General features: G+C 34.7%; 1 non-coding gene across 1 annotated transcript; it reads right to left on the bottom strand.

The window, feature by feature from the left end:
• Nucleotides 1-7,187: 7,187 nt before the first annotated feature.
• On the bottom strand, nucleotides 7,188-7,318 carry LOC116663904. Its single transcript, XR_004320267.1, has one exon. It is a non-coding gene; the product is annotated as a small nucleolar RNA SNORA17 (small nucleolar RNA).
• Between the last annotated feature and the right edge of the window lie 323 nt (nucleotides 7,319-7,641).

The raw sequence follows: 7,641 nt of genomic DNA on the forward strand, positions 1-7,641 counted from the left end.
AGGCTCAGTTGATGGTTAGCATTTTTTAGCAACAAAGTGTTTTAAATTGAGGTAGAGTCAGTTACAATGTGTTAATCCCTGGTATACAGTCATACATTTACATGCATATATTAATTAAGGTATGTACATTGTTTTTTTAGACATAATGCTACTACACACTTAATAGACCACAATATAATATAAATACGACTTTTATATGTACTGGGTAGCCAAAAAATTTCATGTGACTCACCTTATTGTGATATTCACTTTATTGTGGTAATATGGAACTGAACTTACAATATCTCTGAGGTCTTCCCATAATTCCCTTCAAAGGCAGCCTTAAATGACATAAAAGCAACCCGAGGACAGCAATTTCTGGAAAACAAAATCAACAAAAAGACATAACTGGTTGAAATTGCCATTGGAAATGTATTGTGCCTGAGAAGAGAGAAGTTATCACTTGACATGGGGTGTTGTCTGTATCATGTCAGAACTGCATCAGCAAAGAACCTGTAAATTTTCTAAACAGTAGGTGAATATTTGTGGATAGTGGGAAAGGAAGGACCCTTGGTCACTATTAATCTGAAAGAGAGATAATGAAAGGAATGTTTTTGCAATGTTTGCACTTTTATATTGGCATACATATTAATGTAAAACAATGATTAAGCCTTCCTAAAATTAATAGTTTTATAATGAATGTAATGTTATCAGGCACAAAAGTGATAGCACAAGAGAATACAGCCAAAGACATGCAGCATTTCTATGGTAAAACTTTCAGGACTAACTAAAAGCCTGCGTTATAAGACAGTATAGAAAGGCAACAGAACCCTTTCCAATCCACTAAAATAATGTTCTGTTTCTCTCAATCCCAAAAGTTTTCTAGAATAATGTGACTGTATGTCTTTTTTTCTTCAAATTATGTTTTTTTTTTAAATATTGTTGCTTGAAATCATTGGTAAGAGGACAAATTAACATCTACTTCGGTTCAAATGAAGTTAGCTGCTTGCCTGCCAGTCCTTTTAGTCATTTTATTATACCTTAGAAACATTTTATCTAAAGGAAAAAAAAAATTGAGTGCCACTGGATTTCTAGAATAATCAAGGGGGCATTAGCAGCTTGGTTTTCTTAGAAATCAGGTTCATTTTTCTCCTCCAACTTAATATCATAAAAATGTAAAGGCAAATGAAATGTTGTAAATTCATAGAACAGTCTCCCTGGGAAGGTACTATTAGTGCAGAATTGCTAACCATGAACAAATTACTGCAATTAGTTACCTGAGTGGCATTGTATGGTCACTCTACCTCACTAACGTTACATGAAAACAGGATTTGTGTTCCTTACCTTAATGTTAAGACTCTCTGAGTGAATGAAAGAAGATATTTAATGATTGTTCATTTGATAAGGTGATTTAGTGTCATAAGGAGTTCTTCAGAGTTTAGACTCTTGTAAATCTAGAGCAATTATAGGTCCTTTGGGAAATTCAACTACATTTCTATCTTTAAATAGGAGCTACCAGGAAAACCACTCTATAAGCTAGCTGTAGAATAAAAACCATGCTTTTAAAAAATAATCTTGAATTCTTCATTCTGAAATGTCTGCATAGTCAGGAACAAATCAGAAGTACTTCAGAAATCAAGATATTTCTAGGCTCTAATGAGGATAAAAGGAGAGTGAGAACTGTCTAAAATTCATATATTGCTCCCTCTTTATTTCTCTCTCTCTCTTTCCCTATCCATCTATATATCTATCTATAAAGAGATACAGATAGTACATAACTCATTTTAGCTAAACCTTCAACAGTGAAACTTGTACTGAAAAAAGTTTAGTATAGAATTACAAAAATCTTAGAGAAAATCATAATTTTTAAAATGCTTTAGAATTTCTTTCAAGAAATTCTTTAAAATTCCTTAAAATTCAGATTACTATTTAAAAAATAACTTTTCTTCTCTGGTAGTACTTGTTAGCTTCTTAAATCTAAGTCTTTGGAACTACCCTTTCAAATTTGAAAAATTCTTTTTTTTTTAAACTTTTTTTAGAGGAGTTACTGGGAATTGAACCCAAGACCTCGTGCATGCTAAGCATGTGCTCTACCACTGAGCTATACCCACCCTTCCTTTGAAATTCTTAAGTAATAACTTTGATAAACATCTAGAATCTATTTTAAACAAACTTTTCAGGAAGAGTTGTACAATAGATGACAGAATTAGAATCAAAGTATCTCTAAAGACAAAAATGTTCAAAACAATACGCTAAATTTTAACAAGACTAAATATAACAACCAGTATTTTGCTTCAATATGTTTTATGACTTTGACTCCATAAATTCAGATTCAGTTTTGATAAAAAGCATCATGTGTCTGATAAAATTGGCTTTTTCCAATTAGAAAGCATTACCAAAATTTATAGAAGGCTAATAAAATAATTCAGTTAATAAATTTTGTATTACTTTCCTTTAATTAGCTTATAGTCTATTAGAAGACATAAAGATATAATAATGATACAGTGGAGTATGGCCATGACAGTGATACGATCAGGGTTTTAAGTAGAGAAGGCACACCTCACCCTGATTGTCAGACACAAGAAGTGGCTTCTAAGAGTGATGACACCTACACTGTGTTTTAATGGTGCTTCCTGGCTGCGTAATAAGATACACTGAAGAGAAAAATGGGAGCTAAAGTTGTGAGAGCAGAGAGGTCGTTGATCATTGGAGTCCCAGTATGGAATGCTAAAGATGTTGGCCTTTATCCTGTGAGTAATGAAAAAGCTGTTGCGATATTTAAGCCATGGAATGACAAGTATATTTTTAAAAGATTGCTTTAAAAACAGAGTAGAGTATAAAACAAAGTATGGAGAGACACAAGGGTTTTTAAGGAGTCCTGCATGATAAGAGATTAGAAACAAGACTTAGAACTTTAATTTATTCAAATATTTCATACTGTCATGTATAAACATCAAGTGTTGTAATTTCACTTTTATTCATAGAAGAAAATGAACCATGCTACTTCTGCTTCAAAGATCTAACCTAGGCTGGTGCTTTGAAACAGTTTTTTGTGGTGTTTTTTTTGTTTTTTGTTTTTTTCCTGTGGTTCCTGCTAAGTGCTGCCAGAGCCCACTTGAAGGGAAAAGGAAGGGCTGAGTGGCTGAACCAGTAGAGCTTTGGGGTCTACAGGTCAAAAAGTATATGAAACTGGATTAGATACATTATGGCGTCCATGTACTACCACATTGAATTAAAGAGTCTGAACAACACTGAGTTGTGTAAACATACTTAAGATATCTGTGTTGATTCTAAAAGGTGCAGGCTGTCATTCTGGTGTAATTTGCAATCAGATAGTAATTAGAAAATTCAATAAAAAGTTTCTAATAGCTCTGCATTCATTATCATTAGCATCATTGTGCTAGTATGTATATATATATATACACACACATTATTATATAAATGATTTATCTACAGATGTTTGTCCTTGTACATATTTTATATATATATATATGTAAATGTTATTTAAGAAAGTTTTCAGAAGATTTTTTTCTTGACTTCTAAATCATTTGCCAATGGTAGGAGTTACACATTTCTCCACTGTTCCCTAATCTGATAAAATAGATATTGCTGTGGAAAAACAAAAAAACTCAGAAATCTGGACTAGCTATACAACTGATGTAGAAGAAATGCCTTTTATTGGCAATTTCATACCTGGAGACTGTACCATCCGTACAATAGCATCTGGAAATGGGCATGTTTGAGGTTTTCAGTGACTGGGGGCTACTGCAGACATTCAGTGGGAAGGGCTGGGTATGCTGAACACCCCACAGCATTCTCCCTCAACAAAGAACTGGTCCACTCAAAATGTCAATAACGTTAAGAAACACTGGTATTTAGGTTCAGGCTGAAGGAGATACAACAACAACTGAAGCTAGGATTTATGGTGGGAGTTAGGGGCATCCCATATTTTAGCTGTTTCAGCAGCCATCCCTTGGCGTGTAATTTCTCAAACATACTCTTAAGATTCTGATTTTGGAGCCTAATATCCCTTTAAATGCTCTGGTTATGCCGATTTAAGTCTCTAATCCTGACTTCTACTTTCTTTTCTATTCTGCGTATTCTCTATTCTTCTATATATATTTTGACATACCCTTCTGTGTTTATGAAATCCATCCAAAGAAATGTACACTGAAGAAAACAGTGATTATGTCCTTGAAACTTTGATTTCAGAATTGCTCTGGTTCATAAAAAAGACATTATCCTGATTAGCAATAAGTTTAATATTATTTTGCTTCACAGTCATGTATATGTCTTACAAAAAATCCAATCTATTACATTGCCTAGGAAAACTTGGAGGAGCAACAGTTTACTCAGTTAATTTTGAAATGGTTAACATTTGAGGCACCAATATTTGGCTTTTTTAATAGATTCATATCATCATTAATTAGTTGCTTTATTCATATGCTTATTTATATAAATATATATATATTTAAAAGAAATTTATTAGTGGTCATTTTGTCCTTTCCCATTTTGCCAGACAATTTTGTAAACATATTGGTACATAACATCTCAGTAAGCATTTTTGACTCTCTGGGTTTTTTATTTGCTATGCTTATATCATAATATGCAAATCAGAATATTCAGTCTGGCTTTTTCTTTTCACAGTTGCTCGCATTTGATTATGGGCAGTGAGACTGTTGCATACATATTACAACTTACCATGATGCTTCTTTGTCTTACATGTTCATAAACAGTTTATTATATCTATACTTTTAGGGAAAAAATTGTACTCCTAAAATTCTGAGTGTCATGTATATTTTTTTCAGAACAATAATCACTGTAGGTTAAAAAAAAAAGCTCCATATTGTCTTACTGTAGAGAACCTACCTGATGTAAATGAGATCTTTTAATGTCTCATTTAAAATAAACATTATCATAAACATTATCACTAAATGCTGTTACATAAAATAGCCATAGCGAACATATACCCTGTAGCTGTAGTTAAAAATCATTAGAATTAAAATCTCCTTGCATGAGATATATTAGGAGAAGAATCGTTCACAAACAGGAGCTATATATTTTAGATGAATGGTACAATGTAGAGAGATCAGGTGTGTGTTTTTCTTATAGAGGGAAATGCCAAATTTAAAATAATGTTTACATAAAATCTGGAATAGTGCTTCTTGAAGAAAAAAATTGTTGATTTCAAATAAAACCAGAAAATCATTGTGATAAAACTTAGAAACACATACTTATTTCAAAATCACAGAATTTTCAGTGTACAAGCTACTTGTTTTATTCCAAAAATGTGAAAACTATGAAGTATGATTCATCATATTAAGGATGCTGTAGGGGTGACATCTACCCCAGTGTCAATACATTCAAGAAAAGATCCTAGTTGAATTTACAATAACTGTTGGAATATAGAGAAGGGAGAGAGGACTTGCAGACTGAGTTTCAAGAAGGCTTCATAAAGGAGGTGCAAATGAATCCTGAGAGGTAGGTAAGATTTTCAAAGAAGGAAGAGAGGAAAGATACTGATAGGTTAGGTTAATATTGGGTGAGTTTAAAAGATGCTCAAAAATAAGAGTTGAGGTAAAGTTCATGTGAAAAAGTAGAGGAAAAGTAAATCAGAAAGGTGGAGACTCTTTAGTTTGTGAAATCCTTTGAATTGAGGAGTTAAGGGGTTTGGACTTTTTGTTCATAAAAATTTTTTTGAAGAGAGAATGAAAAACCCAAATCTAATGTCTTAGCCTAGGTTCCGAAGAAAGCAGAGCCTGAGGCACACGCTTCTGCTTCTGTGCTATTGTTTTCTAGGGAGTGCATCTCAAAGGACAGAAAGGAGGGGCAAGGGATTGAAGCTGGGGAGGAGAAAGAGCCGGAACTAAGCTTTTCTACAACTGTCCACTTCCAGGTGGTGCTTGCATATTGTGAACAGCCATCTGTAAACCAGACCCAAGTCTTCTCTTTAGCTGTCATCTGAGCAAACAGAACTTCTCATGAGGCCATACAGGCTGGGAGAGAGAAGACAGTATAGCAGGATGCAGCCCGTGGGCATTTGGGCCACTTTGTCATGTAACTTGCTTGTGTCTTCAGGGCCTCCTTGGGTCTGCTCTCATACATACCACATTTCATTTCACTGCTGCACATGCCCAAATATATGGCTTGATGGGTCACATAACTGAGCATCTGTCTTCAACGACACATAGATGACTGAGAGTAGCCTGGCCTGGTGTATCAGGGAGACTCAGGTAGGCTTCAGATGATTATCTCCCATCCTTTGTAACACCTGTCCAGCAGGACGGCTACGTCTGGGAGCTAAGTATTGGGCCATGTATTCTCTCACAGGGATGTACTGAAGTAGTTTTGTTTGCATTCTCTGTTCCAAAGTCTGTTGGCTATCTGGTGTGCACAATATCCAACTCTGCGTATGTCACTGAGTCTTATACGTGTTTTAAGTATTTGGAACTTTTGTAGAAAATGTGCCCCATTACTGCTGTACATTTATTAAGTTCCTTTATAAAATAGAACTAGAACTACATGTATATCTTGGCAGCAAGCCAGGCAGAGTTTAAGTATGTATTTCAATAGTTTTAGTAAATAAACTCAGTCTACCAAAAGTCATGGTATGCTACCTTATGTATTAAAATTCTTTACCTAAAGTACCAGGTTTATTAAATTCATGACAATAAACAGACTCAAGGTTACTCATAACCTACTGCTTTAAAAGTCGTGTTGGATCATTTGAACTAACCCTTGAAAATCCAAATATAGTATTGTTTCTGGAGCTGAGAATAATTTAGTATTTTCTAGGATGGAGGCATTCTTGCCTTACCCCAGAATTTTCCATCTAGGTACTTTTAATATGTTTACATGGGGAATTTTTTTAATACAATATCATCTCATTAAGCATGTAGTATTTTGATCTATGACAAGAAAAATATATCTTTGCAAGTGTGTAAACTATATATAAATAACCTTTTTATTGGGTAAAGAGCCTCATGAAATTTTAACATGTGAGCTACTTCATGATTCCTTCCTGCTTAAAATATTTCAAGCATTTCCCACTGCACTCAGAATGACATTCAAACTCCTTATTTTAAGTCATTACATGACTGCTTACTACTCCATCCCGTCTCCCACGTCATACCCTCTAAACTCCAGCCTTACTACCTGTAAGCCATCACATGAATGATCCCTTGTTTTGTTTTTGTTTTCTTTTTTCAAGTATCAGACCATCAATCATCCAGGAGTTCATAGGCCAGAACACTGGGTGTAGACAATCCCTTCTTCTCTCTGCCACCTAATGACACCAATATGGAAAAGCAACCACATGAGCAGTGCCTCTAGGGGCAGCTGGCTGATCCCTTGTTAATTAGTTTTCAGCACAAACATTTTCCCACATAGAACTTTCCTGGCCACCAAATCTTATCCCCTTGCACAATCCTTCTGTCACTTTACCCACTTTATTTTCTTGAGAAATATATTACTTGGTGAAATTACCTCGTTAAGGTGATGTGGAAAAGTTTGAAGAGCTTTGTGCTGCCCTTTGCGGTAGAGCCCCGTCTCCCTGTTGGCTTTGACACTTTGAGGCCAGACTTCAGACCAACGTGTCAGAGGATCAAAGCAGATATATTGGTGGGATAGTGGTTTTGTGTGTAAACTTGACTGGGCCAAGAG

Source organism: Camelus ferus, chromosome 5 (assembly GCF_009834535.1).
Source record: "Camelus ferus isolate YT-003-E chromosome 5, BCGSAC_Cfer_1.0, whole genome shotgun sequence".
NCBI classification, from domain to species: Eukaryota; Metazoa; Chordata; class Mammalia; order Artiodactyla; family Camelidae; genus Camelus; species Camelus ferus.